The sequence below is a fragment of the Cricetulus griseus genome, chromosome X, assembly GCF_003668045.3.
Source record: "Cricetulus griseus strain 17A/GY chromosome X, alternate assembly CriGri-PICRH-1.0, whole genome shotgun sequence".
Taxonomy (NCBI): Eukaryota; Metazoa; Chordata; class Mammalia; order Rodentia; family Cricetidae; genus Cricetulus; species Cricetulus griseus.
The window spans coordinates 118,361,955-118,377,963 of NC_048604.1; the positions used below are offsets into that span (position 1 = coordinate 118,361,955).

The 16,009-nt window shown below is 43.3% G+C and overlaps 1 long non-coding RNA gene across 1 annotated transcript; it reads left to right on the top strand.

Moving 5' to 3' along the window:
• Nucleotides 1–114: 114 nt before the first annotated feature.
• Nucleotides 115–10,170, top strand: LOC103161218. The gene is made up of 3 exons (XR_003488456.2): nucleotides 115–926; nucleotides 2,291–2,398; nucleotides 9,948–10,170. It is a non-coding gene; the product is annotated as an uncharacterized LOC103161218 (long non-coding RNA).
• Nucleotides 10,171–16,009: the final 5,839 nt, after the last annotated feature.

Consider the following 16,009-nt stretch of genomic DNA (forward strand, 5'->3'; position numbering starts at 1 on the left):
CGGGGCGAGGCGGCGCGTGGGCGGGAAAACGGAAAAGGGGGGCACGCGCGCCGCCGGAAGCCGTGCCGCCAGCCGGTGGGGCCGCGTCACGGTAACGTCAGCAGTCCCCGGGCGCTCCTTTCCCCCCCACCCTCCTCCCACCCCCGCCTAGGCATCCGCAGCTGGGCGGTGGGCTGAGAAGGCTTGGTGGAGAAGCCGCCCTTCTCCCGTGTATACTCTCGGGACCCTAACGCTATGGCGAGCTCCTCTCCGGGGACCGGCGGTGACCGCGCACCGTGACTCTCCCACGCGCGCTCCGCCCATAGGCGCCTCTGGCGCGACGCGTGGGAGAGAACGTGACCGTCATTTTTTTGTGTGTGTCAACTGTGGGAAAATGAGCGAGAAAATGGAACGGGACAGGAGCAGCGGCACAATAACGTCATTTGAATGCAGTCTCGAGTGCTCCAAGCTCCTTGCTGTCACCCAGAGCCCTTCTGTGAAACACATGCAGTCCTTAAATTCTTCGCTGGTACTCTTGGCTTTTGTCCCTGCCCTTGCAGTAGCCGCCCAGTCCTGCATGGGTTTTTACTTCATCTTTCCGTATCGCCTCTTTTCCTCCAAAAGTCCACATATTTTGTATGTGTTTTCTAATCTTGGCTCCTGTTTGGAATCAGGTACAAGCCTCTAAGAAAGAAAAAGAAGTCTATGGGTTCCATATCCATAGATTCAGATGCAAGTGTTCTTGCGTGATGTCTGGGCTTCGAGTTTTTTTTTTTTTGTTGTTGTTGTTGTTGTTGTTGTTGTTTTTAAATAGTTACCTAGCGATTCTTATGCACAACTCACGGAGAAATTCACTATTAAAAGCGTCTGTTTCTCAGACCCCACCTAATCAACGTTTTGCAGCTTCATCTCCCGCAGGTGTAACAGATGCTCATGCTCATCGCAAGGTTAGACAATTCTCTTTGTTCTCCACTTGTACGAATGCAGTACTCTTTGATTCTTGGTCTCACTGTGTTGTCGGGGTTGGCCTTTTGGCTCTTGAGCTCATAGTAGGAACCACAAGCTCCTGCACTACCTTACTCTTCAGATTGATAAATCGTATATTTATGGGGTACAGTGTTAAATTGCAGTGCATGGATACACTGCCAAATGAACAAATCAGATTCATTAACGTAGCTATCATCTATCCTGCATTATTGTTTGGGATGAAAACAGTTAATACACCATCCCCTGCCGCACCCTTGCCTATCTATAGTAAGCTAGCAAGCTGCCATTATATCCCCAGCCATTTCTTGTTGCGTTGGGTTCTTAAATGACGGAGACTTTAACTGGAATTTGCCATGTATTTTAGGCTGATACCCAACTTGTGATCCTCTGCCTCAGCCTCCCAAGTAACTGGGATTATAGGTGTGCATCCCTATGTCCAATTAAAATCCACTCTTTTTTTGGCGGGTGGGGTTACGAGACAGGGTTTCTCTGTATTGTTTTGGAGGCTGTACTGGAACTCTCTCTGTACCATACTGGTCTTGAACTCACAGAGATCCGCCTGCCTCTGCCTCCCGAGTGCTGGGATTAAAGGTGTGAGCTACCAACGCCCGGCTAAAATCCACTCTTAACTATAGGAGATGCTATTAACTATCATAGATATATTAACTAAAATTTCCACATTGCATATTGCTGCCTGAGACACTGTCTCTTTTCAGTAACATTTTCCCTTTCCCTGCCCTCAGCCTCTAATAAAAAATATTTAATGTTGTCTCAATGAATTGGAATTTTAAGATTCCAATTAAAGGGAGATGAGTGAGATACTGGCTTTGTGTGCCTGCCTTTTTTGACTGGATATAATGTCGTCTAGATCCATCCATCCATGCTGTTGCAGATGACATTTCATTCTTTGCCTACATTGAATTATTAGTCCATTGTGTATTATATACAGTACACAACTTTTTTATATGTCCAAGGTCTCACAGTATAATCTAATTATTAGCCAGGTGTGGTGATGCATGCATTTAATCCCAGTACTCAGAAGGCAGAGGCCAGCAGATCAAGGCCAGCCTGGTCTACAGAGCTAGTTCCAGGACAGCTAGGCCTGTTACCAAGACAAACCCTGTAGGTGGGGGGTTAGGAGGGAATGCCAGGTATAGTAGCACACACATTAATTCACAGAACTTGGGAGAGAGAAGCAGGTGGATTTGCAAGTTGGAAGCCAGCCAGGCCTATATAGTAAGACCTTGTCTCAATTTTAAAGAAGGAAAAGTTACATTTTACTCAACTCTTCACTGACCCAAATCACCTTCCCTCTTATTCACAGGCGGGAGTAGACTTTCCAGCACATCCTCTGAAGCAGTGGTGTCAAGCTGCAGCTCATTTGCTCTCTAGGGAACATTCTACAACCTCTGGAGACACTTTGAGTTGTCAGGTATGGGGATGGGGTTGGTAGAAGCAACACTGGGAAACTCCTGGGGTGCACAGAACAGCCCTTCTACAACAAAGAATTATTTGGTCCCAAGTCAATGGTGCTGAGGACAAGAAACCCTACCCCCCAAAGAAAAAGAAAACCTCTTCACAATTGAAAACCAGACACTTTGTCCTCTGTAAAAAAAGATTATAGGAAGACTATCCTGCTAGCTACGAAGAGAAGGTCATTGCTAGCCGCTGCTAGCACAACACTAATACTCAGGGAGATTGGAGGCTCCTTGGACCCAGGGTTATAAGATGTCCTTAAAGCACAGGATGACTGGGCTACAGCCAGATGTGGATAGATTACATGCACTCATGACACAAGAAATGGTCCCTTTTTGTCAGGCAAAGGATTAAATTGTTGAGCCCATTAAAACTGTAGCACATACCTTTAATCCTAGCACTAAGGGAATAAAAGGCAAGCAGATCTTTGTGAGTTGAAGCACAGCCTGATCTACCTAGTGAATTCTAGGCCAGCCAGGGCTATACAGTCACGGTTAGGAGGCAGGATTTCTCTGTGTAATAGCCGTGGCTATCCTGGAACTCGATCTGCAGACCAGGCTGACCTTGAACCCAAAAGAGATCCAGCTGCCTCTACTTCTGGAGTGCTGGGACTAAAGCCGTGCACTGCCACGCCCTGCTTGGCCACCTTCTTAATGATAGCCTTTGCAGCTCTTATCTCTTCTTGGGGCCAACAGTGCACCTGCCTGCAATTTGCTTTTGATTTTTATCTCAAATGTAAGTAAGCACCTGGTTGAGTTTGTATTCGCTGTCCACCCAGCTGCCTTTAGTACAGATGTTTTGTGATAGACCAGCTGGTTTAGCAAGTAGCTTAACACCAAGTACTCTATACGGAATAAGGAAATTTCTTTGAAAAACTAGGCTAAGTTAGCTACTACTCCCATACCAGCCTCTGAACTTCTCAAAATAGTGAAGACAGCCTGTTTCAGTTTAATTTAGATTCACTTGAGGTTTTTTGTTGTTGTTGTTTTGTTTTTTGGGTTTTTTGTTTGTTTGTTTGTTTGTTTGTTTTGAGACAGGGTTTCTTGTAGCTTTGGAGCCTGTCCTGGAACTCACTCTATAGATCAGGCTGGCCTCAAACTCCGAGAGATCCACCTGCCTCTGCATTCCCAAGTGCTGGGATTAAAGGCGTGCGCCACCACCTACAGCTACACTTGACTTCTTTTAAAATTGTACTACAAAGTTTACTTTTGTACCAAAACATGTTAACATTTGTCTGTGTTATAGTGTTCAAATGTGTTATCTTAACTCACAAATGTCACTATCCAGTTATTGTTATATAAATTACAGTTCCTCTCCCAAGGAAAGGAATATGAAAATTTGACTCCAAAGTGAGTGGATTTCAGTAGTGCAGCTCTGGCGTTCATAAAATAATGTCCTGGGAACTGAATTTCATGGCTCTTGGACAAAAGAAAGGACTGAGAAAGTAAAAATCAGCTCAGAGTGAGAAAGTGCAAATTTGCCTAGCCATTCATTAGGCTGAAATGATACACAGATAAATGATACACAGATAAAGCCAACCGAACAGGTAACCAAAAATAACCATTCTCCCAAGGGATCGCTACAGCTAGAAAGTAACAAAAGAACCAGCACCTTTAAGTGACTGCTGCTCCCAGGATGACTGAGAAACTTGTTTTTCTACAGTACCTGTTGAAATTATCTTTCAGATTAAAGCTTATGGGGATGGGTCTGAAGAAATGGCTCAGTAGTTAAGAGCACTTGCTGCTCTTCCAGAGGACTGCAGTTCAGTTCCCATCACCCACAAGAGGTGGCTCACAATCATCTGTTATTTCAGCTCCAGGGGATACAAACCCCTCTTCTGACCTGCATGAATACCTGCACACACAGAGATACATAAATGCAGACCACACAATGGGAATCATGCCATATGCTGCCAAATGAAGGGAAAGAAAAGATGATTGTGGAGTTTAGAGGAGTGTTGGGGTGGTGATAAAATTTAAATGAATCAGTTTTATAATAGGCTCAAAGCAAGGCTGAACGCAAAGGGCTCAGATTGGCTCTGAACTACCAAATGCAACTGTGGATTCCTTGGACTCTACAAGGAATATATGTGGAATCTTGAATCAGAAACTGCAAACTAAAACCACCATGCCCAATTCTTTGTTTTCTACAGTTTTTTGAACAATATGGAATGAGTCAAAATTGAAGGAAACTCAAAAACCCAAGCTAAAAGTAAAGCTTAGAGAGAAATAATATCCCAGATAAAAATATAAATTATAACCTGAGTTTTATAATTGCATTGTTCAGGCTTGGGATAGAGACAGGTTCTATTATAGAGTCCAGATTGGACTGAAGAGTAGCCCAGACTGGCCTTGCTTTTGCATTACTCCTCCTGCTTCCACTTCCCAAGTGCTGAGATTACAGGTATGAACATCCATTTCTGTCTTATATACTTGAGTTTTGCTTTGATATTTATGAAGGCTGCATAAATTAGTTCCCCTTAATGTTGTCAAAGATTATTAAAGGCTTGTGCCACCAAGAAAGCCAAGAATGGGGGAATGAAATTGGACCTTGAAACCTGACATTGGGTCCAACGTTTATCAGCCCTTGGAATCTCCACCTACCTGCAGAAAAGTTAGACAAAATTGCCTTATATTTGGTAAAAAAAAAAAAAAAAAAAAAAGTACGAGCCTGTCCTGCTGAATGTCTATAAAGGCCAGTTAGCTCCTCTTTATGGATGTTGCATTCAATCAATCTGACATTGCAGGTCATGATTTAATGTCACAGCATTAAATTTTGACGACAGAACATGTTTACAGATAGAACAAATGAATGGATTGAGGAGACTATGCTCTGTCCTGTTTTGATGAGTCATAGCACTGATCCTTAGCCAATCTGTCCCTGGTATGTACTTATACCAGTTTATACACATGCCTAGTCCTAGGCTATCAACAAGCCAAATACTAGATCGTGTCTCAGTCATTAACAGTGTGAGTTCTGAATTCAAAAAAGTAAAAAATCAAGGAATCCCAGCCTGAGTGAAACACTACTTTATTTTTTGAATTAAATTTTTGAGACATAGACTTGTAACTCAGGCTGGCCTTGAATTTGCTGTATAGCTAATAATGATCTTGAACTTGTGGTCCTCTTGCCATTACCTCTGGAGTGCTGAGATTACAGGCATGCATGACCATGACCATCTTTTTCTGTTTTTATTCTAAAAAGCCAAAGTATTCCCATTGAATCAGTTAGGAGTGATCTGGGTCCCAAGTCTAGAAAACCTGGATGCTTAGAGTACAGGCCTTTGCTTTTCTCAGATATCAAGGTGTTTGAAACTCTTGGCTGCTGGGGATTTGGCTCAGTATCTCAACTGTACCGGAGTCCTCTGCTTCATAACCTCATGATCAAAAGATGGTTGCCACCCTACACGTGGCATGAAGTAGAGGGGAAAAAATGGTATCAGGAATCTGTCCTTTCATTATAAAACAAAACTTTCCCAGAAACCCTCCCAACAAGTTTCTCCTGGTAGTTTCCCGTCAGCAAAAGGCACTCAAGGAGGCTAGGAAATGAAGGCTAAATGACAGTGAGCGCACATGTAACTATTTTTTAAAGCAGAACATGGAACAGCAAAATGAAGGAAATTGTTGCAGGGAACCTACCAGAGATGACCACTCAGACACAGTTTATAACCAATTAAAAGTCTTTATTCCAGCCAGCTGGAACTAAACTCAGGTATTTGGGGACTCAAATATAGTCCCGAGCATTTAGGCCAAAGGGCTTTTAAAGGCAAAAACCACATATTTGTTATCTCACTCAGCAGCTGCAAGGGGAGGTTTGCACAAGTAAGCAGTTTTACTTAAGGTAAGATAAGCTATTAGCTAAAGGGAAAAGTTTGCACAAGCAAACAGTTTAATAGAAACTAAGATAAGCTGTTAGCTGGAGGGAAAAGTTTGCACAAGCAGGCAATTTAATAAAAACTAAAATAAGCTGGTTAGCTGGAAGGGAAAATTTGCACAAGCAGGTAATTTAATGAAAGCTAAGCTAAGTTAACTGGGGCATTTTTACCTCAGGTTCCTAGAATAGGGTTGGGTAATTTTCCATGGGATTCTATATCATAGATATCAAATTCTAGTTAAACCTGAAATGGCCTCAGCAAGAATACAGATGGAGGAACTGTCTTGCCCTGTCACAAATTCAAATTCTTCTGTCATGGGGACTTCAAAATCCTGATTCCATTTATTTTCCCAAATTATAAATCACACAGGCCATTGAAGCTTTGTTTACTAATACTTCTTTTAGTGCCCTCTGTGGTTGGACCCAATTTAAGCCCCCATTTCCTTGCATTTGCTCATGCTGCCAGCTCAGCTGTACTAGACCCCCCTTTTTTATTCAATGCATATATGCATATATTCAATGCATGGTATGCATGTGAGGTCAGAGAACAAAAATCTTGAGGGAGTTGTTTCTCTCCTTCCATCATGTGTGTTGAGGAATCACATTCAAGTTATCAGACTTGGCAGCAGGCACCTTTATCTGCTAAGCCACCTTACCAGCCAATAGCAAACATTCTGTTGTTCATCACAACCATGCTCAAACAGTATCTCTTCATTGAGGTGTTCTCTAGTCTCCACAAATGGATTTGATCCGGGAGCTCCAAGGCTCATTGCCATCTGAAGTGGCGGCAGCTGGAAGACTTTACATAGGATAGCCAGTCTTCAAAATGTTTCCTTTAGGTGCTTTGTATGCGAGTATGCTGCATGTGTGCTGTATGCACATGTGTATGTGCAGTTGCTTATGCCTGTGCGTACTCAAGAGCATAGCTACTACTGACCCCATTGTAAGGCTGCTGAAACGAATACTTAGAAAGGTTCCATTATTCAAGAGCACACAGCTGCCTAGAGTAAATTCAGCTCAGCTCTGTCTGGTGCCAAAAATCTATTCACTCAACACTGTGCTGTACTGCTTTAGTACTAGATGGCTAAAAGTGGGTGAATTAAGGTTGGAATTGTACCAGGTGGTGGTAGCATATGCCTTTCTTTACTCCCAGCACTTGGGAGGCAGAGGCAGGCAGATCTCTGTGATTGAGGCCAGCCTGGTCTACAAAACGAGTTCCAAGACAGGCTCCAAAGCTACACAGAGAAACCTGGTCTCGGAAAAAAAAAAAAAGCTTGGAATAGTACCTTGCATCTAACTAGCCTCTTCTCTGCCCTACTTTACTCACCCTCTGCTGTGGAATTCAGAGGTTCACTTAGCTCATTCATTCATTCATTCATTCATTCATTCATTCATTTATGCTCTGCCATACTGCAGCAAAACACACAAGAAAAAGATCTGATGGGTCAAGCACTTGCTATACAAGCCTAATGGCCTGAGTTTGATCCCTGCAACCCACATAGAAGTGGGGAAGAACCAACTGACCTCTACATGTGCACCATGATGTGTGTGCCTGTACATCACTTATAGAATACTAGTTTGTTTTTGTTTGTTTGGTTGGTTGGTTGATTTTTTGAGACAGGGTTTCTCTGTGACTTTGGAGGCTGTCCTGGAACTAGTTCTTATAGACCAGGCTGGTCTCGAACTCACAGAGATCCGCCTGCCTCTGCCTCCTGAGTGCTGGGATTAAAGGTGTGTGCCACCACTGCCTGACTAGAATACTAGTTTTTAAAAAAGAAAAAGATTACCAGTCAGATTGTTTGGGTTTAAATCCGATTCATTTGAGCAAGTTGTTTGCATACCCTGTACTTCAATCTCAAAAGTAAAACAGGAATAAGCACACTTTTTATTATCTTAAAGTTAAGGAGTTATTGTATTCGATTTTCAACAAAATAATACATATAAAGTGCTTACAACAGTGGTTGGCATATAACTGCTTGTGATGGTCAATGTCGACCATCAACCTGACAGGGTCTAGAGTCACCTAGGAGATGAGCTTCTGGGAATGTCTGTGAGGGAATTTTAGGTTTGTTTGAGGTGAGAAGTCCCTCCTTAAATGTGGGCAGCACCGTTGCATAAGGTGGGGTCCCAAACAAGAAAGCAAACTGAGCACCAGTGTTTGTCACCCTCTGCTTCCACACTGCAGCTGCAGTGTGACCTGCTGTCATGCCTTCTCCACCAAGATAGACTGTATTCTCAAACTGTGAGCCAGAAATTAACCCTTCTTTCCTTGAATTGCTCTCATTAAGTATTTCATTGCAGCAACAAGAAAAGTAACTAATACAGTGCTTGCTTTCATTTCTCCAATAACTGTTTCCCAAACCAATATTTAAAAATCCTTAGAGAACCAGGAGTTGGTGGCACACACCTTTAATCCCAGCACTTGGGGAGGCAGAGGCAGCTAGATCTCTGTGAGTTTGAGACCAACCTGGTCTACAAGAACTACTTCCAGGACAGCCTCCAAAGCCACAGAAAAACCCTGTCTCGAAAAACCAAAAAAAAAAAAAAAAAAAAAAGATCCTTAGGGGGCTGGAGAGATGGCTGATTGGTTAAGAGCACTGACTGCTCTTCCAGAGGACCTGGGTTCAATTCCCAGCACCCACATGGCAGCTCCCACCTGTCTGAAACTCCAGTTCCAGGGGACCTTATACCTTCACACCAATGCAAATAAAATAAACTTAAATAAATTATTTAAAAGTATAAATTTTAAAAAAGATCCTTAGAAGTGCTCTTCTCACCTGGGCCACCCTCACAGGCCATAGGTACTGGCAGTGCTACTGGGTGGGGTCAGGCTTCCTGCTACTTTTCTTTCTCTTTCATAAGCATACAGCAGTATTGACTGTCTCCTTTCTCTAATTCTACGTCCAACCTCAGCAATCTTAGGTTTGTGGGTACTAGGGCTCAAACCGAGGCTATCAGGTTGGCCATCTCAGAGGCCTAAGATATTTTAATTTTATTAAACTTGTTTATCATGTGTGACAGAGTATGTGCCTGTCACAGCAATCATGTGAAGGTCGGATGACAACGTGGAGTTACTTCTTTCCTTCCATTATGTGTGTCTCAGGAATCAAACTGTGGTTATCAGGCTTAGCAGAATACCTTTATTCATCTTGCCAGTACTGTTTTCTTTTTTCTCCCTGCTTGATTTAGTCTAATGTTACCATAATATATCTTCAAATAACACTTGCAAAAATAGTTTATACTTTTAAACACTGAGTACTTTTTTTTAGTTTAGCTTTTCAAGACAGGGTTTCTCTATGTAGCCCTGGCTGTTCTAGAACTAGTTCTATAGACCAGGTTGACCTTGAACTCACCAAGATCCAACTGCCTCTGCCTCCCAAGTGCTGGGATTAAAGGCATGCGCCACCAACGCCGGCCAGCCCAAGGTATTTTAATGTTAGTTTAAAAGAAAGAAAGGTGCTTAGAAGGAAAGATAAAATAATAGCCAAGAACATGGGTATGGGCTTCTCAAAGAAGAGTTGCAGCAATTAAAACATACCTAGGTGTTGTGGAATATTATTTTAAGGTGTGTTACATTTCTTTATGTTTGGTTTTTTGAGATATCCTGTTATTTTTAAAAATTATTTTATCAGGCTGGAGAGATGGCTCAGCAGTTAAAAGCACTGACTGCTCTTCCAGAAGACTCAGCTTCAGTTCCCAGAACCCACATATCAGCTAACAACTGCCTCAACTCCAAGACCTGACACCCTCACACAGACATACTTTAGTCCAGCAACCAGAACCAAAGAAATGCACCCTGACCCTGAAACCAGTGCCAAAGAAACACCCTTTGTCCCTGGAATCAGAGCCAGTGAAAGAAATACACTCTGGCCCTAAAATTAGAGCCAAAAGGCTAAAAAGGACCAGTGAAAGAAGTACACTTTGAGCTGGGCGTTGGTGGTGCACGCCTTTAATCCCAGCACTCGGGAGGCAGAGACAGGCGGATCTCTGTGAGTTCGAGACCCGCCTGGTCTCCAGAGCGAGTGCCAGGATAGGCTCCAAAGCTACACAGAGAAACCCTGTCTCGAAAAACCGAAGAAGAAGAAGAAGAAGAAGAAGAAGAAGAAGAAGAAGAAGAAGAAGAAGAAGAAGAAGAAGAAGAAGCAGCAGCAGCAGCAGCAGCAGCAGCAGCGCAGCAGCAGCAGCAGCAGCAGCACCACCACCACCACCACCACCACCACCACCACCACCACCACCACCACCACACTTTGGCCCTGAAACCAGAGCCAAATCTGACCCTAAACCTGAGCAGAAAACCAACCAGTCCTTAAGTGGGAGATCTAGCCTGTCTGAGCTCAAGGATTGAAATCTGACCAATCCCCACCCTGGAAATCTCCCTGGAAAGGCTCCACCCCCTAAGAAGCCCCTATATAAACGCTGAGTCTGTACAGCATGTGGCTGTCCAGCTGCCTCCTTCCACCCTGGCAGAGGTAGCCACTCTCCTGGATTCTTCCCTCCCAATAAATCTCTTGAATGAGGTTTGGGTGAAGACCTTTCCCTGGAGCAGGTTTGACCTGGGCAGAGTGGAGCAGGTCTGTAACACTTTTCCCCCTGGGGACTTCCCCTAGGGAAGCAAAGTTGTTACAATCTGCTCTCCAGGGGACCCGGAGCCCAACTGTAACAACTTCACTGGGGAAACCCTCTCCTGCAGGAGCAGAGCTGCTACCATCAGGAAGCCTTTCCCTGGAGCTGGGGAAACCCTCTTCTGCCAGAGCAGAGCTGATACACTGAGGAAGCCTTTCCCCCAAGCAGGGCTGGCTGTAAGCTGCTACGCTTACTGTGACCTGTGGTATTCCTTGGCTCGCGATTGCCAGAATACTGTTACAATGTAACATTCAGTATTCTTTGATTCCGGAGTGCCAGAATCCCTGTCCATCCGATCCACTGTAACGCTTACACACATCCCCATCTCCAAAATATAAGTCCTTTTAAATCCATATTATGTATGGTAGGTAATTATGTATATAATGATGCTACAAACAGGAAGAACCTCCTTTACAGGCCATCATTGGTATACGAGAAGCTTAAAGGGAAAGGAATCTTCCCTAAAAAGTCAATATTCAAAATCTCCAAAACTTGCCTCTTCTAATGTATACTACCCATGTTGTTTGGTCATCCCAAGCTGTAAAGTCAGTATTAAGTCTACCCCATCCAATGGATTCACCCTTGATAACAGGTTATGCCAGTCATCAGTTTGTGTCTCACGGGTCCTAGTTGGCCCTTTTTTTTTTTTTCCTGATTTATGATATTGACATTGTAAGCAGTTGCCAGGCCTCGAGGTGAGGGTGCTGGAGGAACAGTACACAGCCCAACAGTGGCAGGAACTTGTTTTTCTAGTTTGCCTTGTTTCCTTTTCCTGGCATCTACGGTCCAAGTGGTATGTAGAAGACGTAATAACACCAACACCCCATTCAGCAATTGCCAACATCCCAGAAGGTAACATCCTTGTTAGAAATGTACAGAAGACTTGGTGGCATGCACCTAAGCTCCTGATCATCAGCTCTAGCTGCCTAGTGCCAGCAAGTCACTAGTACCCTGGCAAGCAGCTCCCTTACTCTAGCCTTAACCAGCTTTACCCTGCTACACCTTGAACTTTTCTACTGTCCAACCAGCCACTAGCTATACTACCAAACACTGTGACTGTTAGCCTGGATGGGGCAGAGCAGTGTCCCTGTATTGGCCTTCCTTGGATCCATCCCTTCAACTCTAGAGGTAGCTGCTGCTTACAATGCAATTCTACTCTTTCAGTCTTATGTCAGTCATCCTTTGTAGGTGGTTGTGCTGGGGAGGTGAGGAGGTGCATGCAGGTGTGTGCATGTGTGTCAGAAAACACATTTGGATGCCGTAGTAGTTTGAATGTAACTGACCCCCATAATTACATGGGGAGTGGCAGTGTTAGGAGGTGTGGCTTTGTTGGAGTGAGAATGGGCTTGTTGGAATGTGTCACTGTGGGATCAGGCTTTGAGGTTTCCTATGCTCAGGATACTGCCCAGTGTCTCAGTCAAGTTTCTGTTGCTGCAAGATGTAGGACTCTCAGCTACCTCTCCAGTACTGTGTCTGCCTGCATACTGCCATGCTCCCCATCCTAATGATAATAGACTGAACATCTGAAATTGTAAGCAAAGTACCCCAATTAGTTGTTTTCTTTTTCCTTTCTTTTTTGTTTGATTTTAAAATTGATTTTTATTTAAATTAAAACCAATCTTATTTTACATACCAATCCCAGTTCCCTCTCCCTGTCATCCACCCATTCCCCCTGAAAATGTTTACTTTATAAGAGTTGCTGTGGGAAAAAAAGAAAAAAAAAAAAGAGTTGCTGTGCTCATGGTGTCTCTTCACAGCAATAAAAAACCCTAACTAGGGCCTGGCATTGGTGGTGCACGCCTTTAATCCCAGCACTCGGGAGGCAGAGGCAGGCGGATCTCTGTGAGTTTGAGGCCAGCCTGGTCTCCAGAGCGTCTGCCAGGATAGGCTCTAAAGCTACACAGAGAAACCCTGTCTCGAAAAACAATAAATTAAATAAATAAATAAATAAATAAACTAATACAGAAGTCATGCTCTCAGAAGATTCCACGTTCTTTTTTCTTTTGAGGCAGGGTCTCTCATTGGGGTTAGAACTTTTCCAAGTAGGTGAGGCTGCTTGACCAGTGGTGTGTGGGGTCAGCCTGTATCAGCCTCTTATCTCACTGTCATGGGGCCTACAAATACACACCACCACCATCCGCATTTTAGAGGGGCTCTGGGGATCTGAACCTAGCTCTTTAAACTTTCAAATACGTTTTACTGACTAGAGCATCTCCCTCGATCCCCATCCTTTCAGTGACTATCTTTAATTAATAATTCTTTACATAAACTGTGTTCAAATTACTGGTATGAATTCTGTTTCCTTATTGTACCCTAATTGATACTCCTGACAAAACTAAATAAATGCAAAGTGTCCAGGTTGGATTGAATTCACACTTGAAAAATGACACCCTGCCACTGTCAAACTTACAATTTTTCAGAAGCTGACAGAAAAGCAATCCACTACCAGCATAAATTTGCAGACATAATGAGTGAAAGCATAAGAGCCCACACCCACTCCTACAGTAGAGACAGTAGACTAAGAATTGAAAGAATGTGAAATGAGTTCGATTTGAGGAATTATAAAACCTAAAAGAAGAATAAGACACATATACCCCATAAAAAGCACTGGTTGGCCAAATGTTTAGTAGGTAAAAAACGCTTACTTCCAAAGCTAATGGCCTGAGTTCAATCCCTAGGACACACATGGCAGAAGGAGAGAACTGACTCCTGAAAGCGCACACACACAAACACACACACACTTAAAAAAATTAAAAGCTAGGACTAGAGAGGATTCAATGTTAATTAAGAGTACTTACTGCTCTTGTAAAAGACCCATGTTGGGCTCTAAGCCCCATGGCAAGCTGTAGGCAGATTTTTCTGTCCTACCTATCAGTTCCCAATGTACATTGGGGTTTTGCCTGATTGTGTGTCTATATGAGGGTCTGAGATCCCCTGGAACTGCAATTACAGACAGTTATAAACTGCCATGTGGGTGCTTGGAATTGAATGGGGGTCCTTTGGAAGAGCAGCCAGTACTCTTAATCGCTGAGCTATCTCTCCAGCCCTAGTTCTTTGGTTTGGTTTGGGTTTGGGTTTTTTTTTGTTTTTTTTTTCTTGAGACGGGGTTTCTCATTATTGCTTTGGAGAATGTCCTGGACCTCACTCTGTAGACCAAGCTGACCTCGAATTCACAGAGATCCGACTGCCTCTGCCTCCCAAGTGCTGGGATTAAAGGCATGTGCCACCACTAACACCCTACTCAGTCCTAGTTCTTATAAGTTAAATTAACCTATATATTTTAATCTATGTTCTTTGTTCCTTTTTTTTTTCAAGACAGGGTTTCTCTGTGTAGGCTTGGAGCCTGTCCTGGACCTAGCTCTGTAGACCAGACTGGTCTCAAACTCACCTGCCTCTGCCTCACAAGTGCTAGGATTAAAAGGTGTGTGCCACCATCACCATCCGGCTTAATCTGTTCTTTTACATGGCTTGGTTACCTTTATTCTGTCCTGCCCATGCTGCTTCCTCTGCAGCTCCTGGCATCTCTCCTCATCTCTGCTCTTCTTCCCAGCATCCTGTTGTTCTGAAAATCCTGCCTAGCTATTGACCGTTCAGATTTTTATTAAACCAATATGAGTGACAAATCTTCAGAGTATACAAAAAGATTATTTCACAACAGCAAGCTGCTCACAACTGCCTATAATTCCAGCTCCAGGATGCCAGACACCCTCTTCTGGCATCCATGGTCACCAGCCACACATGCATATACCCACACATACAATTTTTAAAATAATAATAATTTTAAAATAAAATCTAGACTGGAGGAAAAAACACAAATATACAGATTTTAAAAATACAAGTACTTTGGGTGCTGCAGGGATGGCTGAGCCATTAAGAACGTGTTGTTTTTTTCTTTTTGGTTTTTTTTTGGGGGGGGGGTTTCGAGGCAGGGTTTCTCTGTGTAGCTTTGGAGCCCATCCTGGCACTCGCTCTGGAGACCAGGCTGGCCTCGAACTCACAGAGATCTGCCTGCCTCTGCCTCCGGAGTGCTGGGATTAAAGGCATGTGCCACCAACACCCGGCCATGTGTTGTTCTTAAAGAGGGTCTGGTTCAGTTCCTAGTACCCACATGGTGGCTCAACCAACAGCAACTCCAGTTCCAAGAGAAGCTGATGCCCTCTTCTGACCTCTGCATGCAAGCAGTTAAAACACTCATACATGATGTATGAGTAAATGTAAAAGACAGGCACTGAAAAGTAATTCACTGGATATGTTGCAAAGCAGATTAGATACAACAAAAAAGAAGTAAATACACTAAAATAGATTAAGGCAGCTTTCCTGAATGCTGTGACATGGAATAATGCAAAGATGAAACATATAAACAAGTTTGAGACTTAAAAGATAAAATATGTAAAACTAAGAGAAGAAGGGTGTGGTTTTTCACACCTTTAATCCCAGTACTCAGGAGGCAGAGGAAGGCGGATCTCTGAGTTCAAGGCCAGCCTGGTCTACAGAACATGTTCCAGGACAGCCAGGGTTGTTACACAGAGAGACCCTGTCTCAAACCCCCAATAATAATAATAATAATAATAATAATAATAATAATAATAATTAGAAGTATTTATAGTATGTTCCTTCTATGTAAGAAAGGAAAAGAATGTGCAGTATGGTTGTGGGTACCTGAAATCCCAGCACTTAATGAGGCTGAGGCAGTAAGAGTGGCAGTTGCAGGCAAAGGTTGTATCTCAAATAAAAAATAAAACGGTGAGCCTCATACTTATTTTATTTCCATAGCAAATCAAAAAGATATAAAAAAATAGGTAGATAAAAAGCAATGCATTTGTATGTGTGTGGAAGTGGTGGATGTGGGCAGGGATGGATCTGAGACTTCTATTGTATGCACTTTATGTTGGTTTAAGTTATTTAAAAAGTGTATTAGTCTGGGCCCTATGAAGCAAAAGTCAGGATGGTATTGGCCCTGCAGGACTGATGGGGAGATGTCTGTAAGAGTAAACAGGGAGAAGCCTTCAGACTCTGCAGTTCTGATGCCTGGGGAAGATTCCAATGAGTCTTACACTGCAATGCGGTTCTG